This window comes from Lygodium microphyllum, chromosome 16 (assembly GCF_053477565.2).
Source record: "Lygodium microphyllum isolate KBCC chromosome 16, Lygodium_microphyllum_v1.1.10, whole genome shotgun sequence".
Lineage (NCBI taxonomy): Eukaryota > Viridiplantae > Streptophyta > Polypodiopsida > Schizaeales > Lygodiaceae > Lygodium > Lygodium microphyllum.
In genome coordinates, this window is record NC_141150.1 from 43,984,628 (window position 1) to 44,009,228 (window position 24,601).

Below are 24,601 nucleotides of genomic sequence, written 5' to 3' on the forward strand. Positions count from 1 at the left end.
ATGATGCTTGGTAACCAATAAGTACCAACATTTTCTTTTTAAGGTGTCGCTATCAGATCACATTGTGAACTTTACATCAACTTATTTTCAATAAATGGTTATAAAACTCTATTAGCCATATGATATTGAAGCCGAATATTTTCAATTCAACAATTTTTTTACTTATGATAACAAGCTTTGCGAACCACATGATATAGCAACACGTTTCCAAAACAACTTTGGAGATGGAATAAATAATATTGATTTGAGAGTAGTCAATTTAGTTTGTGTAACCCTTAAACCAAACTATAACTTGATGGCTCCCAAGTAGCTATATGCTTGTAAAGTAGTCCAAGAAGTCAACCCATAAAGGAAATCATTGGACCCATTATAGTCTAGGGTTAGGGGTCATTTTTTCATCTCAATGCTTGGGGTTGGGGCTCTTGAGCTTATGAGCCACTTGGTCTACTAGCCAAGCACATTTTGCATCTAGCTCTCAAAGCTTTTAAACACTTTGGTAACATTGTGCATTCCAATCTCTTAGAACCTTTTAACTAACTTTAAGTATGCCTTTTACTACCTTTTCATTGAATAAATATACAACCTTGGCATTTAATATTGCATTTATTAGATTAGACTTGATAGGTATGATTGCAATTGGAATTGTTGAACATGATTGGAACATCTATGAAGGAGGCAATTTCTACTAGATGCACATACTTTTTTAGCACTTAGGTTTGTGAAGCATTGCATAAAGTGTTGAATAAATATGGCCTAAATATATAAGCATGGTAATAAAGAAACTGCAACATATTTGAGGCATAAAGATGAATTATGGCATAAGGTCTCTATTTTGTAGAATGATGTAACAAGCTTAATTAGTAAAGTGGCCTACTTTAGTGAGGTGTATATATTATGCAAGGCTTGCTAGAGGTTCTATGACCTATTGCATTGTTCATGTGTACCACAACTTTGGCTTTTCCATACCCTTGTAAGGGCAATTTGAGGCCCATCAATACAAACATCCACACCAATCTTACATCACAACTCTTGAAATGGTTGCCTAGATGGGCAACAACTTGATTGATTGTGAGGATGTGTGCTTTGCTAGATGCCTTTGGTTCAAGTGCCACTTATACTATGGGATGCCTATAACCTTCAAGTGTTTAACAGCCCACGACTACATACTATGCATTTAAAAGAACTCTTGAAATATCACAATTAAATATATTACAGGAGTCCAAACATATATGCACAAAATTGTTCCATATCCACGTGAGTATTAAGTAATGTGCGTGCACGGGTCTTGTAGCTTAATTGCTCTGACACTAACATAAAATGCTAGAAAATGGCCCCTCAAGCTAATCCTTCACCTAATCGAGAAGAGGGTATTATCCTCTTTGGATGGCCCTTGTGTCTTATACCCTCTCCTTTTTATATTTGAATAAGATGGAGTGGATCTCTCTCGCATCTTGGGATTGTTCCTACCATGTAAAAGCCACACTCTCTCTCTCTCTCTCTCTCTCTCTCTCTCTCTCTCTCGGGTCTCCTGTGTGAGGCTTCTCTTTTTTACAACTTCCCTTGAATACCGCCTTCTCTCTCTACCTCTTCTTCTCTTTTCTAGGACCCTCAAAGGCATGAAAATAGGCCCCCGATTGAAGGACAATTCAAGTGATGGGTGTGAAGCGAGCCGATGCAATCGTGCTTGGATGATGGGCATTGGGCAGCTCATATTTAATTTTTTTTCTTTTAGGAAATGATTCTCAGAATTTGTGAATTTTTCCCATTTTTGCGCTCTGCAAAAAGATTTGGTTCATCTTGCTTTCCCCCTCTCTCGTCCTCCTCCATTCTTCTTCATCTCACATCAGGTCAGCTCAACAAATACATACACACACATATATATAGAGGGAGAGAGAGGGAGACTATAGCTATTGACAACGAAAAGCCCCAAAAAGAAAGGCTGCCCTTTTCCTCCATTCCCGCCCCTCCTCCTCCTCCTCTCTCTCTCTCTCTCTCTCTCTCTCTGTGTCTGTGTCTGATAGGGGTCCTCTGGCCAATTGCAGGAAGCAGAAGGGTATTCGATATAGACTTGAAGAGTCTCTGCATTTTTTCTGGGTTTTTTTTTTCTTTTTTCTTTTGTTGCAGAAGCTTCTGTGGGCGGCATCCAGATTGGATCCAGGTGCCTTCTTGCAATTGCCGAGGCTCACAATCGGCTTCAGCTGCAATAACCTGTAATTTCTTCAATAACCTGAAATTTCTTTCATTTCATGTTGCTTGTGTGTGCGCGCGCGCACACACATGCGCGTGATATATGGGGCAATGAAAGATTTCTGTTGGTGACCTAGTTGTGTTGGTTATGTCTTATTTGCCTTCCTTGTTAATCAGCCTGCATAAGGCCGACAGGCTTACTGACATTGGCTGTATAGATGCCCCTTGTAGCATGAGAGAGAGAGAGAGAGAGAGAGAGAGAGAGAGAGAGAGAGAGAGAGAGAGAGAGAGAGTTCCTTTCACACGTTGACTTTTTAACAGTCATCTGACAATGAACTTGGCATCACCTGGCATACCTGCAAGCTGGAGCAGGACACATGTGCATTCTCTGTAGACCATTTCTGCTAAGCATCTAATGGTTGCATTACACAGTGTTATGGTATGTACATGCCACCATAGTTTCCAGTCATCTGACATGACCTTGACATCACCTGGGTACCTGTTGCCATGCCAAGCTAGGTCTAATAGCAGATGTGAACTCAGCTGTGCAGCCACTTGCCAACCTTGTCTGCTAAGTACCTAAAATATTGGTGTATTAGCTTGATGTAAGTTTAGAATTCAACCATGCATCCACTGCAAGCCTTCCAAGCTAGCACCTAAGAAATCCTCATTCTAATAACTAACCCTTCTACATCACTGGTTGAGGGTGAATATCAACAAATGTGCCAGCAGTGTGAAAGCTCCTATAACCAATAATATGCTATTGCTCACGGTAGGATGGCAAGAGAATCTCCCCTGCTTAAGATGCGAAACATTATGGGGAAAAAAGGTTAGTCTCTTAATGCCATACATGCTCTTCTATATGGTGTAGATAGATCTGCTTAAATCATTCTCGGCAGGACCTACAGTATACCTGCACGAGTTGTGAGTCTAGGGTGCACACCCTCATAGCATTGCAAGAAAACTAATATTGTGGCTGAAACTTATAGTAATCAGTGCAAAGAGGCACTTTACCGCTGATCTCTTAGCTCTGTGTTTGAGGGGTTGGATTATGTGATTTGTTTTCGATTTGCATGCTGGATTTCTGGTACATACCACTTCCAATTCCACTAGGATGGTCCTCTTTTGGTACCATGAGTGAATAGTATGTGATAACAATTTATCTGTATCCATCAGCACTCCTGTAGAATGTAGGCGGTTGGCAATTCTGGAAGGTACCGTCAAAGGATGATACACCTACCTGATTTCTTTTGGAATAACCAAAAGAAGGTTTGGGCTGGGAGATGCAGCTGACCTGTTTATATTTAGTGCTTGGCCTGACTTAGTTACAGGTTCCAAACCTTCTTTTGGATTAACCAAAAGAAGGTTTGGGCTGGGAGATGCGGCTGACCTGTTTATATTTTGTGCTCGGCCTGACTTAGTTACCGGTTCCAAATAATGGCATGATCTTTGTCGAATGTGCTATGGTCTAAGTGGACCAAACCTCGCAAGTGACATTTTGTGTGATGTTCAAAGTTGAAACGTGGAACTGCTTTTCAGGCAGAGAATGCCTTGAAACAGCTACTCAGCAATCAGTTTGCATGATGTCCATCGACCCCTTGTTCCATTATGCAGTTAAGAAACATGTCTGGTAGATTGCTACCTAGTTCCAAAAGCAATTAGTGAACTTATTTTCTTTGGTTTGAAGCACCTCTCTGGAGTCAACCCAAACTGATTAACAATAATGGCTTGTTAATGAAGCTGTGATGTGATAGGATGTACTTATCATCCCTTGTAAAGGATTTTGCAGCTATTGAGCTGTGAGAGTATTGTGGAGTTATGTTGATGTGGTGTAAACTGTGTAATTTGTTGCAACATGAAACAGTAAAACGTATGGTTCTATTATGAAGTTTAAATGTGAGGTTAATATGAATGTAAATGTGGTATTGCAGGGATTTTGAAGGCCTGTTTTTGCTGAGGGTGTCTTTTCTTCGTGATGCCTCCCTCTGTTCAAGATGCCTTCCCATCCACTCCAGGAAAGGTGAAGCTGGAGAGGAGTAATTACTTTAGTCGAATGTCATACCGTTGGCAGTCTTTTTCTTATATTACCCCCTTCCTTTGGGTTTTCGGAATTGTCAGTGTTGCAACTGTATTGTTTCTGGTGTCAACCTCTTTGGATGGTTATAAGGCTGTCCATGGTGGTTACAGCTGGGGAGGATCAGAATGGGAAAGGCAGGTGAAGCGCTCTTGCCACCCAAAGCGGGAAGGCAATAAAGTAGTGTTGGTCACAGGGGCAGCTGGATTTGTTGGTATGCATGTGTCCCTTGCTTTGAAGAGGAGAGGTGACGGTGTTCTTGGTCTTGACAATTTCAACAAGTACTACAACCCATCTTTGAAATGGGGCAGGCGTGAACAAGTTGAAAATCATGGCATTTTTGTGGTTGAAGGAGATATCAATGATGCTGCCCTTTTGAAGAGACTATTTGATTTGGTCTCCTTCACACACGTCATGCATCTGGCTGCACAGGCAGGGGTTCGTTATGCCATGGAGAATCCTTTGTCTTATGTGAATAGTAATATTGCAGGTCTGGTAACTTTGTTGGAAGCTTGCAAGTCTGCACAGCCACAACCAGCGGTCATATGGGCATCGTCAAGCTCTGTGTATGGTTTAAATACTAAGGTCCCATTTTCAGAGGTTGATCGGACAGACAGACCAGCCAGTCTGTATGCAGCTACAAAAAAAGCTGGGGAAGAGATAACTCATACTTACAACCACATATATGGTTTGTCTATTACTGGTCTTAGATTCTTTACTGTGTATGGTCCTTGGGGCCGACCTGACATGGCCTATTTCTCATTTACGCGTAACATATTGGAGGGCAAGCCAATAACTGTCTATCAAGGTCCAAAACAGCTTGATTTGGCTCGTGATTTTACGTACATTGATGACATTGTAAAGGGGTGTGTGGCAGCTCTTGACACAGCCAAGAAGAGTACTGGGACTGGGGGCAAGAAGAAAGGTCTAGCTCAGTTCAGAATCTTCAACTTGGGAAATACTACTCCAGTGACTGTTCCGAAGCTTGTCAGCATATTGGAGAAGTTGTTGAAAGTTAAGGCCAAGATAAACACAGTCGCCATGCCGGGGAATGGTGATGTTCCCTTTACTCATGCCAACATCACCCTTGCTCGTTCTGAATTGGGTTATCATCCAATTACAGATCTGCAAACAGGGTTGAAGAAGTTTGTCAAGTGGTATCTGCATTATCATGCATTAAGCACCAGTGACATGAGAACGAGCTCTTAAGTGGTTCCCTTCTCTGTTCGCCCTTCAGTTATCTGGATACTCAAGTGTAAATCTATTCCAGTTCCTTTAGTTAAAGTTTTGAAAGATCACTCCTGGGTTTCTATTTTTACAAGGACACATGAATTTATGTGTCCTCCGATAAAGCTTATTTATTTTTGTAATTGTGATCTACACAATGCATGAATGCACATGTAAATATAGTCGATCTTGTAGCCTAGATGGAATGTAAGGATTGTTGGATGGGTACTTCATTCAGAGACAAGTCTGCAAGAGATTGTTTTGGTGCTAGCAATGCATTGGTTGACTAGAAAATGAAATGCCTGTCCTTTCCCAGCTTTCTGGAATTTTAAACAGTCCATTTTGTAACCGAGGTGGATCATGCGGATGAATGTGTATTTACGTGAGGCATGAATGCAAATGTAAACAGGATCCATTTTGTTGCTTAGGTGGAATGTGAGGATATTTGGATTGTTACTTCAGTCAGAGAACAGTCGGCAAGGGATTGTTTCAGAGCTAGCAATGTATTGGTTCATTAGGAAATAAAATTCCTTGCCTTTCCTCATCCTTGCAAGTTGTTTAAGGAGGTCATGAAAGAATTGTGGTCTGCTCTGCTGGCAGGTCCCTCTTAAAATTCAGACAGTAGTATCCAATGGATGGAGTCAGCTTAGAATGTGTTAAAGTTTTAGGAGAGTTTGTTCTATGAAGTTGAGTTTGGTAGTTTTACAGCTGCATCATATGCCTACATTCTTGTGCCTTGCAATATGCTGTTGGTCTTATTATACTTAGCAACTTTTGAAGGTGTATTGGCTGTCAAGAGGGAGAAACTCAGTATTATCTATATGTTTGAATGAGAGTTGGAGGAGGAGATCATCACTGCAGCTTGAGGTGCAAGGGCAAGATCTCTCTCTCTCTCTCTCTCTCTCTCTCTCTCTCTCATATTAACCACATGAGAAATACGGGTCTAGCAGAGAAACTGAAGAAACTGCTGCATGCCAAGCAACTAAATCCTCCTTAGATAGAAGGCCAGCATGCTGAATAAGATTCTGGAGGTTGGATCAAAGATGAAGGCATGTTGGGTGACCCAGTTGAGCTAGCAGCACTTGAACTTGAGTGATTAAAAAAGATATTCGCATGTGGTTCCGTGGAAGTGGGATATTCTATCTTATCAAAGATCCAATTAGAGGGATGCACCAAAGGTTCCATTGCAGTTTAAATGTTAGACATGAGTGACCAAATCTTTCTTGTCAAGGGACATAAGATTAATCTATGGCAGGAAGATTCAACACTGGTAGTACAAAAGCAGCAGTTGCCATTTGAAATATGGCACCTAGAAAGAGCCAAGGCAAGGGATACACCACCTATCAACATTTTCCAAACAAAAACGTTGTAGTTGAATGGAGTCTTACTGGCCATCCTTCCATAACAGTCAATCTTTATCATTCCTTGCTTCTATGTAACTCCTAAATAACATTGTCTTTAGTCACTAACTAATGGTGATATCTAATCATAAGGTGATATATTTGGTTAACCAAAGTCTCCTCTAGAGTAGCCGACTTGTAGGATTTCAATTTTGCGAAGGATGATTGGAATCAAGGGCGGGAAAGGGTTGTTAGTCTTGCAATTGCATTGAGATTTTGCCCCCCAAGTTATTGTATTTGTGATCGAAACCATCTAGTTGTACTTAAATATATCATCACATTGTGAGCTAAGAGAGTTGCATTTGCAAGCGACCAAAATTAAACGTGCCATCCGATTAAACTTGGGGTGGTTGTCTTGTTTCCCTTCCCAAGAGAGTAGTTGAGAGACAACCAACAATTCAAATTATAAAGAATCAATAGATAATCTATCCTCCATTGGATGCCAATTCACCTCTTGAAAGATCACCTTCCATGAGCATACCAAATGGATCACTAGTATAGAAGAAGGAAGCAAATGCTCTAAATTAGTATTGAGTATATGCCACCATCAACCTTGAATTTTAATATTGCCATGCATAATTCCTTGGTCTTCAAGAAAAAAAAGAACAATAGAGACCCACAGTTGATGATTAGCAAAAGTCACCGATCTTAAAGAAAAAAAGTGAACAATAGAGACCTAGAGTGATGACTAGCACATATAGTTTTGAAATAGCGATCAAGAAAGAGAAATTATGTAAATTTTAACGTAGAAAACAACCCCACCATCCATGCTTTTTGGAGTACAAACGTGGCTCCAAGAAATCCAAGAGATACCATCATGCACATAATTCTGTTTCCATAGGATGAAACATATATACCTGGTAAGATAATTAAAACTACTCTTGGTCCAAGGCAAAAGCAACAAAAAATAGGTAAGCATGGGCACAATAATTGTTTGTGCTACTTTTGAGGTGCACACGAAATGACTAGGCTTGGTATTTCCAATAAGGAAACTTAGTTTCTAGCTTCTAAGTGAGCCGTTGCAACAATTGTTTAAGTTGGACATCAACACCCGAAGGGTAACCTCAGTGTTGTGCTATATTGCCGTGTGAAACCACTTCCACCTTGTCAAGCCAAGGCCTGCAAATCAGATTTAGTGTAGTTTATGAGAGATGATTTAGTAGCATTGATGTGGAGGCCGAAGCATGACCAAACAAATTCTAAACATCCAATGCCTTGCAAAGATCATCCCTACCCACTTTTAATATCATGGAAGTGTCATTAGCTAGTGCTTGCCCAACAAAATGTTGATTCAAAGGAAGGAATAAACTAGCTAGTCACCCCATGTCAACTAAACGTGGTAACATGGTGAGAATTGGATGGGTAGCAAGGGAAAAAAATAGGGGATTGAGAGAGTAGCCAATTTGATCAATTGTGCAAGTGTAAAGGGCTCAATAACACCATCATTGGCATGACACGTGAAAAAGCATCACTGCTAATAGTGTATATCAGTTGTGGGACATCCATGGCCCAAAACCCATAGTTTCCATAAGCTCCGCAAGAAAAGACCGCTTGAAGTAGTCAATGGCTTTTTCTAAGTCCAATTGGACCAGAACAACCTCTTGAATTGGAGTATTATGTATAATCTATGCCCATTTGTACATTCAGGATATTATGCAAAATGTTATTGCTCTTAATGAATCCATACTGATGGGGATGCACAATGTGAGGGAGGTGCTTATGGAGGCGATTAGCCACCTTTGAGAAAATCTTGTACATATGGTACCCATCAAGGAAATTGGTTGCCGATATTTGAGCATGGAAGGGAAAATGACTTTGGGGACTAGCTTGATCACCCCTTTTTTCGAAGATGCAGACAATATTCTAGTAACCTAAAATTTTGTGTGTGTGTGTGTGAGTGATGAACAGAGTTAGAATGACTTTTTAGCCTTGACTTGATACATGGGACATGGGCTTGTTGCTTTGTGATTTGCCTCATAGGCCAATTTGGCCTTTAGTAGATGTAAACATGCATGCACAGTCTATGTCTATGCATGCATGCATAAAGGGGTGTGTGTGTTGGATGGAGTTAGAATGAGTTTTCAATCTTTACATGATACACAAGGACTTGTTGCTTTGTTTCAAGCCTATTTGGCCTCTAGTAGATGTTAACATGCAAGTATGCATATGCACACAATCTCTCCCTCATGTATATGTGCATGTGTGTGTATTGGATGGAGTTAGAATGATTGTTCAAACTTCACATGATACATGAGATATGACCATGTTGCTTTGTCATATGCCAATTTAGCAAGTAGTAGGTGCATGGTTTGTGTGCGTGTATGCACATAAATAAATAAAAAAATAAAAAAATACATATATATGAGAGAGAGAGAGAGAGAGAGAGAGAGAGAGAGAGAGAGAGAGAGAGAGAGAGAGAGAGAGAGAGAGAGAGAGAGAGAGAGAGAGAGAGAGAGAGAGAGAGAGAGAGAGAGAGAGAGAGAGAGAGAGAGAGAGAGAGAGAGAGAGAGAGAGAGAGAGAGAGAGAGAGAGAGAGAGAGAGAGAGATGTGTCCATACATGTGGGTGTGTATTAACATCCTCCATTAGAGGCTAGATTGATCTATGAACAAATCACAAAGAAACAAGCCCATGTATGCTTGCTTGGTTATTGAGCGAGAGATGAGGAGATGCTATCTTCACACATGGCACATACATGTCATCCTCATTGATATTGTGGCATCACACCAAATCACTTGTGGGAAGGTTCTCACCATATACTCCTCAATAAAAAAAAAGCTTGACAATGAAGCTATTTATCTAACCATTTTTTTCTACGAGCTCAACATGATCACACTTTCATTTGCCTTTATTTTGATCCATTCTCCATCATCATAAAAGAAATAACATGGTTGCTTTGCTCTAGAAAATGTTGACCTTGATTGAATCCCTACTTGAGAATGAGTGGCTTTTCATTTGGAAGTGATAAAAGCATAGAATATTGCATCTTCTATTGTTTCCAACCTTAGCCTTGAGATACTTTTATATATCTTAAATGTTCCAAAACTAATTCAATAGTATATGTGTAGCTAGCAACTCAAGCCTAAGTAAGTCACCCATTTGTGTAATTTAAGGGGATGCTAATGAGTACATGACATGTCTTGCCATGAAGCACTCGTGTGTGATGAGACAAATGAACCTTTAATTCCAAGTCTTGCCTTAGTATAAAACCATCTTTCTGTGCATTTGCACATGCCTTGGTATACATCTCACTCTGACATATTGCTATACACTGATGCAAATAGAGATGCATATAACAACACACATGAAGAGACAAATAGGAATAGAAATAAAGAGGCAATAACAATGCAAATAAAGAGGCAAATAGGAATGCAAATAGTGACACAAATGAAGAGGAAAATGAAAACACAACATAAAGTGGCAAATAACAACACAAACAAGGACAAAAATAAAGAGAAAAATAGTAAGACACATAAGGATGCATATATAGAGGGAAATAGTGAGGTAAAATTGGTATGAAATTTTTTTGCAAAGGCTAGACCCTTCCACCCATCCAATTGTGGGTACTTGAATGTATGAAGTTTTGTGTGTATTGGAGTATAGCAAATATTTATATTGCTATTACAAAGTGCTAAGGCTTACTAGCACCACTTGTATAATGAATAAAATAAAATAGTAAACTACCCAACAAAACCATGACATAATAGCCTCATATACATAAGAGGTAGAACTTGATGCGTGGTATAACTAGAAATACAAAAGCATCATACTCATATTCTAATAGTGACATCTTATAATGTTCATATAGATTAGTCTATAGATATGACTCAATGTCACTTTAGTTCTTGTATCATCACTACTTTGATTTTTGATTATCTTGCAATTCAATTGTGCATGGATATTTTACATACATAAGCATACAAGTGAGGCTTCCTTCAAAAAATAGACTAATAAATCATGAAAATATGGAGATAGTAACTTGTCATACCTCCATCTTATGGCCAATAGAGCTAGGTAGGCACTTCTTGTATAAGTACACACTATACATTTATATATAAGTGAAGATAATAAAAGAATAAGGGTATCATTCATTACATGCACTAAACTCTCTTGTGTGATGTCTCTCTCAACCTTGTTGCACTCCATAGCTTCTACCTCTCATCCCACCATCACTTTCCTCTCAACTAGTATTCGAGAAGCATTCATGGGAGCTCATGCTTGTTGCAAGGAGCACTATGAAGATTGAGGTTTTGAGCTTCTTCTATGATGTTTGTGCTTGTTTTCCAGATCTTGATAGATGTACTATTCTCATTATCATCGAGCTTTACATCTAAACCAAATAGGTACTTCGGATAAAAGAGCCATTCAAGCTCAATTTGGAAGCTGCAACAACCCATTTTCAAACATTTTGGGTAGCCATTAGTGGTTATAATTCATGTACAATAGCTTAGCTTTGGATGCTCGGAAAGAGGTTTTGGTACATGGTTTTTATGTATGCAAGCACATGGCTTACTTAACAAAGGGGTAGCTTTTTGTCATTTCTAAAAAGGGGTTTGCTCCCCATAAGCATAGGGCTTGCTCAAGCAAGGGGTCTACTCACAAGTAGGGGGTATTCTTGTTTTTGTAATAAGAGAGAGGAGAGGAGAAGAAAGAGTGACTATTGTGGCTTATCACATAGAGCTTGAGGTTCTCTTTTCAAGAAACTAGTATTAGAGCAGAGAATCAAATAACTCATTAGAAGAAGAGCATGCCACTTTTCTACTCCTGTATCTTGTGGCCTTTTTTTTGTTGGACTAGGCATTTTTCTCTTAATTCTTTAATCCCTAAGGCTTAATCCAACTCAACTTAAGTATGGTTCACATGAGAGTGTATGCGAAGCATATTTCCAACTTTCATGTTGACATTGGTATTGACAAATTGATCAACTTGGAGATATGTTTTTGTTGTATCATGCTTTAATTGCAATGATCTACTCGTTGCATTGGATTTGTAAAGCCACATTGTACGAATTTGATTTTGGATGGCTATTTGATGCTTAGAAAAAAGCTGGAAAGATACCAAAAATTTCAAGGAAATTTATATGACTTTGGGAGTGCTAGAACATAAAATTTGTATAAGTTTTGGATTGATTGATGTTACTTTAGCTGTTGTTTGGCTTTGCAAGATACTTGGATTGCAATTAGCTGGTCTCTTTTGAGCTTGCAATTGGGCATATCTTGAAATTTTGGTGTGTAGGATATACTCTAGTCATTATGGCTTCCTTATCTACTTCTAAAGATGCATACTTTAATATCAAAAAATTGGATGGCAATAATTTTTCTTATTGGAAAGAGTAAATCTATAATGGAATGGTTCAAAAGAAGCAAGTAAATCTAATCAAATGCAATGGTGTTAAGCTTGAGAGCATGGATACATATGTATGGGAAGAAATGGATGAATTGGCATGTTCCATTGTCATGCTGACACTTTGAAAGTCCATTTACTTTAATGTAAAATACATTGCAAATGGTGCATAAAGTGTAAAAAAGCGGTTTATTGATTTTTATGTTAAAGAAAGTGTTGCTTCATATGTTTGTTGGTTTAAAAAATTCATTGTTCTCCACATGAAGAATGGGACTTTTATGTCTACTCATCTCGATGAGTTTAGAACCATTTTTAGCTAGTTGACATTACAAAAAATCAATTTCTATGATTTGATTGAGGCTATGTTCTTGTTGGTCACTTGATGTGAGAGTTAGGACACTTTTAGGATAGCCATTGGTAACTCTACACCCATAGGGACCTTATGAGTGCTAATCTTGAGAGCAATTTGCTCATTGAGAAGGTGAATAGAAATAATAATACCAAGCCAAAGAGCTCTAGTGCACTCAATGTGAGAGGAAGGTCGAATGCGAGGGGGGAACTTTCATGAGAGAGGCAAGGCATTCTTAGTCACCATAGATAATGGCCCATCACAGAATGGTTTTTGAGTTAGGAGCATCATTCCATGCCACTCTCCATGGAGAGTGGTTCACTGCTTATGATGTTGGGAAATGAAGATGTGTCCATCTTGATAATAAGTATACATGTGATATTTTTGGTATAGGGGACATACATTTGTTATTGCCTTATAGATCTTCCTTTGTCTTGCAAAATGCATGACATGTTCCAGACTTGACTAAGAGTCTGATAGGCCTAGCTTGATGGCTATGGTTATTATAGGGTATTGAAGATCATTTATGGAAAATTTGCAAAGGGTCTCTTGTTTTTGGCAAAGGGCCTGAATTTGGCACTTTGTACCCTTTGTATGCTCTTTTGCCATCAATTTCTTTATAGCATCACCATTTGGGTGACATGATGATTATTGGAATGAAATATTGTGCTATTTGAATTAACTTTTGTGTTTGAACTTCTTTGAGCTTGGTTTTTGTGAGCATTGACTTTTTGGTATATATATGACTTGTGTAGTAGGAGATGGGTATTGCGAAGACATGATTGTATTGCACCGTGCTAGTTAGAGTGTCTTCAATTGGCAGAGAACCCTATCTTTCATGCAACAAAGACAAAGCACATTGAGGTAAAGTATCACTTCATTAGGGAGATTCTTGAGAACAAGTGCATTGATTGTGTCAAGGTCTATATGAATGATAACCTTGTATATCTTCTCATGAAGAGTTTACCTTTTGAGCACTTTGCATACTTCAAAGTATCTTCAATTTCTTGTTATACTCCCAAAAAGGTACATTGCCTTTAATTGGGAGGTTGCTGGGGTAAGTTAGGCAGACAATTGTATAAGTATTACTATAAATTATATATAAGTAAAAATAACAAATAATAATGCTTCCATTCACTATACCCACTAAAATCTCTTGTGTGAGCTCTCTCTCTCAATCCTCTTGCACTCCATGGCTTCTACCTCACATCCTACCATTACTTCCCTCTTACACCATGTGCCCAAAGCTTTGATATAAGCATAGATAGACCATTTGTTTCATCACAGTCCTATCACTTTCTACGTAGCTTTTCATAAAAGCTAAATGAATAGTTACAAAGTTGTATATAGAAAAGTCCAACCTATTACTTCCAAGTTACCATGTAAATCCCTCCTTGAGATGTGCCTTTGTTGCATCCACCTCTTAGAGTTCTCCTTCATATTTTGCTTTATCTATGTCTACTAATTTCCACTTAGAATGAGTGCTTGTCCCTACTACACTTGAGATATTTTGTGATAAAATCTTATGTAATACAATATGTGCATGCATACTTGTGTCCATAGAGCCATTTAGAAATCTATATTCTATTGTGGACTACAAAAACTCCTTGTGAAGATTATAGATGATGTACTCTTTTTAGGTCTTATCCTAGTCCTTCCACTCATTGTTACAATGTACTTGAAGATGCTTAGATATAACTCACACATGTGGCCAATGCCATTGGTCATATATACATGCCCAAGAGTCTCATACTCATACTATTTATTAGATCTGAACCTTGAGTAGTATCGGAAGAGGTGGTGGCATTGATAGGATTGTTTTTTGGGGAACCCCTTGACATGCTTGGATTAGGTAGAATGGTGCATGTGGGCTTTGGAGCATGGGTGAGTTTAAGAACATGTGCATAATTTTATGTTATAGAATATGTGGTAAAAGTTCTAGTTTAGATATTAGAAAGTGGGGTGAATGGCTTCATAAATGAAAAAGGATTATACTAGGTTAAGTGAATACTTTTGATGACATACATAAAGCTATAAAGCCTTACAAATTTTCCTTTTGAAACTTATAGTTTTAAAAAATTAATGTTAGTAAATTAGCAAAAGCATAAATGTAAGTGGGTCTGTAAGCTAAAGATATCTCCATTTGATGCATTGCCTAAGTATAAAGCAAGATTGGTGTCCGAAGGATTTAAGAAGGAGAAGGGGATTGACTTTGATGGGATATTCTCATCAACATTCAAGATGACTACCTTTCGCATGGTTCTTGCTTTGGCAAATGAATGTAAAGAGTGCTTTATTGCATGGGGACTTGCATGAGGATATTTACATGCAACAACTTGAGTGGTTTGTGTGAAAGACAAGGAGAAATTGGAATGTAAGTTACACAAGAGCTTATATGGCTTGAAATAGGCTCCCAATGAATGGGATCTTAAGTTCGATGCTTTATACAGTCTCACGGAAACACTATTATACAGTCTCACAGAAACATTAGAAGTGAGACCAATTTTTGCTTATATACTAGGAAAGCTACGAATGATAGCCTTATAAACTTGATTCTTCATGTGGATGACATGTTGATTGTTAGGAATTATGTTACAAATGTGGATGCTTTAAAGAAAAGGTAGCATGAAATATTTGATATATAAAGGACTTAGGGAATATTGGTCACATTCTTAGTATGCGCATTATGGGAGACTAAGAGAAAAAGATAATCTATTTGTCTCAGATGAAATACATTGGGAAGGTATTGGAGTGTTTCATTATAGAGAAAGGGGAGGCTATCAGTGTTTAGTTGCCTCTCTATTTGAAACTTAGCTAGGAAGATAACCTCAATTTAGATGAGCAGAAGGATAAAATGGCCAAGGTTCCTTATACATCCACAATTGATATTGTTATGCATGCCATGATTGCTACACATACATATATTGTCTATGCAGTGGGAGTTTTTAGTAGGCACATGGAAAATCCTAGTAAGAAGTATTGGGAGGTAGTAAAGGTGTCATGAGACACTTGAACGGCACTAGATCTACATTCATATTCTTTGGAAGGAAGGATGTATCAATTCTTAGATATGTAGGTGTTGATTTTGTAGGGAGTGTAGACTCTAGGAGGTCTAGTATAGTTATTTTCTTCACTTTCATAGGTGGTCTCAATTGTAGCCATGTATAGATTTATCTACCATTGAGGTAGAGTATATTGCAACCACAAAAACTTACAAGGAAGTTATATGGCTTGCTCATCTAGTGGGAGACTTGGGCATTGTAGAAGAGCTGTCTACATTGCATTGTGATAGCTAGAGTGCCATTTAGTTGGCATGGAAGCATGCCTTTTATGAAAAAAAAAAGCTTATTGAGGTGAAGTATCACTTCATTAGGGAGATTCTTAAGGACAAGTGCTTGTCAAGGTCTATATGGATGAAAACCCCATAGATCTTCTTACAAATAGTTTACCTTCTAAGTGCTTTGCACACTGAAAAGTGCTTATGTGCATTGGATAATATCTTCACTTTCTTTTTATACTCCAATGAAAGTGCATTGGTCTTTAAGTGGGTAGTTGTTGGGGTAAAGGCCAATGGCCTATAGTCAAGCAGGCACCCCTCATATACGTACACATTGTATAGTCATATATAAATGAAGATAATAAAGAATAAGGATACACCATTGGTTTTGTAACTATATAACTCTCTTGTGTCCCTCCCTCCCTCTCTCTCTCTCTCCACACACACACACACACACACACACACACACACACACACACACACACACACACACACACTCTCTCTCTCTCTCTCTCTCTCTCTCTCTCTCTCTCTCTCTCTCTCTCTCTCTCTCTCTCTCTCTCTCTCTCTCTCTCTCTCTCTCTCTCTCTGTGTGTGTGTGTGTGTCTGTCTCTCTCTCTCTCTCCCCATAATTTACCTTACATCCCTCCATTGCTTCCATCTTGAGAGCTCAAGCGACTAATTGAATGTTAAAGCTCAAGTGACTAAGTGATTTTTATCTCACTCAAAACCTCCTCAATGGAAATAAACATCCATTATTCTTCTAGGACCCACTATTTTTCCCAAATTTATTTTATCTATTGGTTTTGGTGTTTCTTCTTCTTAGTTAACCACATTAGGTCCTTTGAAGAAATGGTGGATACAAGATCAAGAATCATACCCTCAATGATACGATCAATAGCCTTGGTCATATGCATAGTGGTTAGGGCAAACAAGTGCATGTAAACAATAAAAATCAATTGGGATATATTCAAAGATTCTAGATTTTATACCATGTATGTAACATGCTTGACTTAGAAACCCTTAGTGACATAATTTAGTGACTCACTAGGAGATATTCTTAAGTGACACCACCCAGTACTACTTAGAATAACATAAGGCTTGCCACCTAGGTCCACTTCACAATAGAAGGTTTTGGCTGTAACCCACAAGGACCGAAATCTGGGTTCCTAAAGTAGACTAAGGTTACCTATCTACTGGGTCATCTAGCATCAGTTTTCAAGGGTTCACTTTGTGTTGGATCACCTGAACTAAAGTTGATCCATGTCACACTTGGTTCAAAAAGAATGAGAAACGAAGGGAAGTGTAGTGCGTCAACCCTTGTGTCCATAGGACATAGTATCATTCTAGTCACCTAAAACAACACAAGTCAGGGTTCTATTTAATCTTCGAATTGAGTTAACGCATAACGTCTATCTATCACATCTTGAAGAAGCTCTCAGCTAGCGAAGACTACCTTGCCTTAGGATGGTAGAGCCATCAGGGATCTCACCCTCCCACTTCTCTCTTTGGATCATCTTTAGTTATCTAATTATCGACCATGCTTATGTTTCAATACATAGAGGTAGCTTCCTTAATTAGCCTTTTAAGTCATTGGCTTTGTTCATGTAATTTATATCACAATATTCAAACAAGATAAGACAATATTTTATTCCAAACTGTTACTTTATTATGATTCTTATAACAATTTCTTCTGTCGTCCATACAGGAGTACTACAATTTCTCCTTCCACCCACATGGATGCAACAACCTAAAGGTTCAATCCCACCAAGATTCCAATCTTAACTAGTATCAGGGCTTCTTGGAAATACTCTCCTAGGTCACATAGGGGTTAGGCATTTCTTAAGTGTATAGGAAATTCACTAGCTAGAGCCCCCAAGCACCCTTACCACCTCCTACCTAACATCCTCCCTACATAGTGACCTCTTGCCATTAGGGCCAATCTGAGCTCTCTAAAGCGGTTAAACCAAACCCCTTAGTGTGGGGTTTTGTAACTAGCCTTGGAGGAGGTTTAGTGTAATCCTTCCTTTTTAACCTTTTTCTATAACATCAATCAAACAATCACTCTGAATATTCCATAAGAATCAATAAACTTATCTTGGCTAGGAAGGAAATCTCTTTTTAAATAGTAAAAATTTTCCTAAAAAGACAAGGTGAATAAACCACAATAATGTCCTTTGGATATTTCACAAAAGAAGATACAATCCACAATGACTTATTCTTCTTTAGAGTGTAATCTCAAAGTGATACATGCCACTTTTCCTAGTGTTACTTAGTAAGGTAAAATCTCCCTATTAGTTATACCATGTAAATGTGGACTAAGTTCCTATTCAAGTAAATTATGATGTTAATCATGTTAGTGTAACCTTTGGTTAGACCACTTATCCTTCTAACTATTTACTTAACTAAAAGAAATTTAAACTTGATAGGGAGCACATGTGTTTGCGTTAGGACCAAGACATTATTGTATTAGTAGTTTGATGCTTAGGACCTAACACAATCCTCTAGCTTGGTTCAATACTCCTATCTCTTGAAGTTCCTCCTTAACCAATGGATCTTGAACACTTTGAAGATAGAATTAAGGTCTTATCTTTCTCTCTATCTCTCCTTAGCTCTCACCCTCTTTCTCCCCCTCTCTCTCTTTATCCCCCCCTTCTCTCTCTCTCTCTCTCTCTCTCTCTCTCTCTCTCTCTCTCAATCTAAATCCCCCCTCTCTCTCTCTCTTCCTACCTCTCTTCCTTCTTCTCTATCTTCTTTCTCTCCCTCTCTTTCCCTATATCTTGTATTTATCTCTTTCTCTCTATTATTATTATTATTATTATTATTATTATTCTCTCTCTCTCTCTCTCTCTCTCTCTACGTAGTGTATCAACCCATAAGGAAATGCCACAACCTTAAAGCCATAAGGGTTTTATATAGCCTTGGGGGTGGGGGTATCCCTCAATCTCTTTTATTGCTATTGATGCCTATCTCTCTCCCTCATAATCAATGCGCCGTTCTTTCTCAAGTCGCACGACAGGCTTTTTTGCAAGCTCTGATCATCTTCTTCTCTCATTCTATCATGCATGGCGAGGTTGTAGTTGATTCATGGTGAGCTAGGGATTGAGTGATGGAGGGGGAGAGGGTGCTGATGGCTCTTTGCATGGCGACAGGTGGCAAAATGTAGTGGCGGCGGTGACTACAACAAAGGATGAGAGACAAGGTTTCAAATGCTTAAAGTTTAAATTCAGTAAAAATTTAACTTTGATTTCCCTCTCCCCCTCCCCCCAAAAAGCGTCTGCCTATGTTACTTATGTCAATCTGTCATCTCATGATTGTGAGCTCCAATTAGAGTCTAATGGAGACATAAGAGCTCTAGCGGTTTAGGTGCATTTTCTTTTTGTTAGCTTCCTGTGTACATTCCTATGCCAGTTACTGCTTTCCACAGTTTGCCTGCACCTATTAGACATTCTCATTGTCATATGGGATTTTTTGTGTTCACCCCTATTTTTCATTGCATTTTCTTAGTGACCAGCATTAAATGCTGGTTAGTTAGCTTTTTTGGCACCTATTGGTGCTTCTCACTAGATTTTGACATTTATGGCTATTTTTAGCTAGCCCCCCCACTTAGTTGACACACACACTCTTTATTCTTCAATCTTTCCTTTGCATGTGCACAATCTAACACTCCGACTCCCTATGCTTGGTGCCATTGTCATCATCTTGATCTAGTGTCCTTATTACGCTTTGGGTTGCATGCATGGACTAATCAGTTCATCATCATTGTGTTAGGATTCTTCTTCAGTAAGTGCAATATTCTTTTTTCATTTTCTACTTCCTCTCTTTCTCTCACTTTTCTTCTCTTTGTGTTTGTGTTTCTCTTCCATTGCACACTCTCACATGATATGATTGCCTAAATGAGGACACACGCTCGAGATTTCTTCTAGAAGAGAAAGTTTTCATCATGGAGGAGTAGCCCAAATCTTCAAAACGTAGAGTTCCAGATTGTGTATATAGATCGCACAAGTGGTCCACTGCCCATTCGATCTTCTTGATAGCAAGGCAATAGTCTCCAGGACCCAAATGACAGCATTTAGGCATCAAGCGGCATCTATTTCTACATTTTAGAGAAAACACTAATTTGCATTTTGTAGCAAACCACATTTTGGTGCATGCGATAGCTTCCTAGTTGTAGGCGATAGCTTTTCCTTGATAGATGACACGTTTACAATCTCTAAAGTTGACTACCTTCTTTTTTTCATGCTATCTTCATCAAAACACATATGTTTAGGTGATTGTAGGATCAAAGATGTCTTACTAGTTCATGAGATTTGATAATTGAGAGGAGGAGCTTCTTTCTAGACACTCTTCTGAGTGGAGACACAATTATTGCAATTATAGTCAGTGAGAGGAGTCCCTTACTCGCACTCATCCCCCTTCTAATCATCTATCACCAAAGGCTCCATTTGAAGTAAAGATGCCATCATTGATACCCTTGGTACAAGTGCATGTCTTACCTTCATTACCCAAAGAAGAAAAACTCGATGGTTTGAACTATTCATTGTTGTGGTCATATGAGGTGGAGTAATACTTGATACCTTTGATCCTTGGGCTCTTGTTTTAGATCCCATTCCCCATCCTAAGGAGGATCCAACTGATGGGACTTCTATGGACCAAGTAGCCTTGTGGGATCGGCTCAACTCTTGAGCTCAACAGAGATATAGGAGCTCTGGCAATTTTGGTACATTTTCTTTATTTATTGGCTTCTTGTGTGCATTCTTATGCTAGTTACTGCTTTCCACAATCTGTCTACACTTGTCAGACATTGTCATTGTCATCAATTTTGGGATTTTTTGCAGGTCATCCCTATTTTTTTGGTATTTTTCTTCAATGACCAACATTAAATGATGGTCAGCTAGCTTTTTTGGCACCTACTAGTGCTAGTCGCTAGATTTGGGCATTTATGGCTATTTATAGCTAGCCTCCCCACTTGGTAGACACATGCACTCTTTAGTCTTTAGCCTTCCCTTTGCAAGTGCACACTCCGACTCTCCATGTTTGGTGCTACCATTGTCATTAGCCTAATTTGGCGCCCTCACTGATGCTTTGGGCTATGTACAGAGACTAATTAATCCATCATCATTGTATCAACATTATTCTTTAGTCAGTGTAGTATTCTTTCTTTGTCTTTTGGTTCCTCTCTTTGCTTCTCTTTGTGTTCATGTTTCTCTTCCTTTTGCACTCTCACATTGAGATGTTACAGTGTATTCAAGAGACTCATGCCAAATGCAAGAGTTGTCGCCCTTACCTTTTTAAGAATAGGATAACAAATAAGCATAAACAAAAAGGTGTTTGAAAATATGTTTCTCCATGAAAAAATATTTTATCTAGCAAAAAAAGCATTAGTTCTATTTTGTTCATGGCCACCTAACGGCATTGTACTCCAATTTTTTGGAATTAAATTTTCCATTGTAAGTAATTCATTTTATTGAGCTTGTCCTCTACGAATGGGAGTGTGAGGGGAGCACCCTAAATACCTAGATCTTTGGCCTCAAATGAGCATAGCTCTTACCTCTCATCTATAGGAGCTTGAGATGCTATAAAATAGAAGAGATAGCAAGGACTTGACCTCAAAGCTCTATTTCTTCTTTTTGTGATGTTCAAAGATGCCTTGATCTTTGCACAACCTTTATCCAATGCTCCTTTCATGTATTCTCCAAACGCCTCTCCTTGCTTGTGATGAATGATATGGATGGAGGAGGAGGAGGAGAGATATGAAGGAGAAGCTCTCAACTCTCAACTCTCACCACTCACTCTAAGCTCTCCTTCACTCTTTAGTACAAAGATAATTCTCTCAAGAGAAGAAAGAAGTCTAAAGTTAAAAAAGATACATTGTCACAATGGAAAAAGTTTATTACACAATGATATTCTACCTATTTATAGGCGCACCCTTGAAACCCTAGGTAACTGCTTATTTGTGTCATCTCTTTTGTGAATTAGAGAATATTTTTTGGTGGTGGCCACCATTTTTGGACTTTGACTAGTTATAACCATCCATGGTGAGGCCACCATTTGAGGATTTTGGCTAGTTATACTCGTCCGTGTGGTGCCCACCATTGGAGTATTTTGGCCAATTATATATGTGTCACTTGTTTACCTATTGTAGCTTGGATCAATGGAGCTTATCATAAATATTGTAGTTGGTTCAATCTTATCTAAATTGGGATACCTTATCTTGTCTAAAATTCCCTTTATAGATATCTATAATATATGTATCTACCAATATAAGTGCATATGTACATACAAATGTTCATAGGTCTATACATAAATACATACATACATATTCGACCAATTAGATTAATGATTGGGTGGATAAAAATAGAAATAGACACATCATGCTAACTATTGGACAAGTATGCATATAAAAGGGTATATGTGTGTATGTACATGTACATAAAAATGAGCTAGCACATAGTACAACCTAGACATATACATGTGCATATAAAAGGGTATATGTGTGTATGTACATGTGCATAAATATGAGCTAGCACATAGCACAACCTAGACATATACATGCTTACACATATCAGTGTACATGGAGAATGTATAGCGTGAAGATGAAGTAAATATTGTCATGACATTGTATATCTCCTTTGCTTGGCCTCGTAAAGTAATATGGAATTTCTTTGCATTAAGAAATTTGATATTCATATAAATGAAGCACTACAAGTAACTAAAGTGAATGTATTTCAAGAAATTTTTTTTGGATTTGAAATTCAAACTTTCATTTCATAGTGTACCAAGGTGCCTTGTAAAATTGATGTCCTTTCTTTGTAATGCAAAAGTGTATTAAATAATCAATATATGTACATTGAGTAAGATGAATGAGCTAGGCCCCCAAACCTATCACATATGCATGTACTTATAAGCTACCCTGAACACATGCCTATTTGGACTTGACATCTTCAAAAGGGCTAAAATTTCTTCCCTATAGGTTGAGACAAACTTTTATGAATGAAGTTCTTTACCATTAAAACATCATCGAATTCACGTTAAAAAACCAACAATTGTATTGCCTCCATTTCCTACATGTGATGCCATCAAATTGTAGAAAAGCTTTTGCAAGTTACATCATTTCTTTGTACAAATTACTAGACTTTAAACTTCTATGTGTACAACAAGGCTCAAGCTTTTAAGTTTTAATGATGGTTGTCCTACGGTAAATAAAGTAAAGTGTAGAAAAATTTCAACTTTCAAGAAAGCAACTTGGAAAATACAAGAACTTTTCATGTGACAAAAAGCTTACACATGACATAAGGTTGTAAGAAGAGGTGCCTACAAACAATCCAAACAACATCAATGAAGATAAGAAATTTGCAAGTGACCCAAGTTCTTATGGAGAGGTGCTTTGGATCGAAAGTAAGTTCAACACATAAAGGTACAAAACTACGTGGATAGCACTAGTCTATATTATTAATATACACATATCTCTTGGGAAGTGTTAGGCTCACCATTTTGCTACCTTTTAGGGGTCAAGGACCCTAAATGTCTACTTGTATCTAAAAATATTGTCACATTGAAAAAAAAAACCCTAAATGTGTCGTTCATTCCACAACTCTCCCAATTTCCAAGGTGATAGCATTCTCTTTCATGATTGATCCAAGGAATAACCTTCAACTAAGAATTGTAAGTTGTGATGTTAATAATACAAAATCTCCCAACTTCAAAATAATGGAAAATTCACAGCACCTACTTTTTTGAGAGACATATGATAAATGTGCAACTATTATGTGCACCAATCACCAACAACTTATGTACATATATGAAATTTTAATTGAGATTCATTTCTATCTCATTACAAAAAATGCCAAGCAAAAAGATTTTGATAAGTGCAATTAGTTCATTTCTACTATTGAGAGGTACTTATCACAATACTTTTTCAAGTATGTGACCTAAATTAGCTATGTTGATTTACTTGGTGCTTTGAACATTATCAACTCCTTTAGCTATATTTGTTTAAGAAATAATGTAAGATATAATACAATGAGGTTCTTTATTTGAGTAACATTCAAAAATCACAATTTAGATGTCCATGCAAACACCCTTAATTGAAAAAGATGTAGGGTTTTCCCTAGGCTCAAAATGGCACCTCACATAATGAAACCACCACTAGCAAAATGAGACTTCATATTTGAAAAGTTGAGTAATCTTTCTATTTTCTAGTTTCATTGACAAGAATCCTTGATTTTGATGAACATTGATTTCCAAACTCATAAAATATGTTGAGAAAAATCAATGATGTTCTTGTATCGATACAATTTCAAGCTATTTCTCATTGCATTTTTTTTCAAAAAAAGAGTACCACGTTTCTCTCCTTGCAAGTTTTGTTTTGTTTTAAGAAATGCACAATGTGTATAGATTGTGAGAAGATAGATGTATGTGTGTGGTGTCTTTGGGGAATTAAGAAAGGGGTTGCATTCATGCATGCACACATGTATGTGTATATGTGCACATACCCCCACACACAACTAGCATAGGAACCCCACAAGGAGCATTAAGGATGCTATTGTTATCGACTCTCTATTTCCTTCATGATCTCCTCCAGTAAAGAGATAATAATATATATCCTTTATGTTGCCACTTAGCTTGTAATAAATAGATTCTAGGTGAATAATTTAAATCTTGTTGAAAAATCTTTGATGTGATGAATGGATGGTCATGATTCTAGGAGGGTTGCCTAGCTCTTGAAAGGGGGAAGTTAACATC

At 38.0% G+C, this 24,601-nt stretch overlaps 1 pseudogene across 1 annotated transcript; it reads left to right on the forward strand.

The window, feature by feature from the left end:
- The first annotated feature begins 1,730 nt into the window (after window positions 1-1,730).
- LOC148022754 (UDP-glucuronate 4-epimerase 1 pseudogene) lies at window positions 1,731-6,104 on the forward strand (annotated as a pseudogene). Its single transcript, XR_015693535.1, has 2 exons — window positions 1,731-2,210; window positions 4,119-6,104. The product of XR_015693535.1 is annotated as a UDP-glucuronate 4-epimerase 1 pseudogene (transcript).
- The last annotated feature ends 18,497 nt before the right edge of the window (window positions 6,105-24,601 follow it).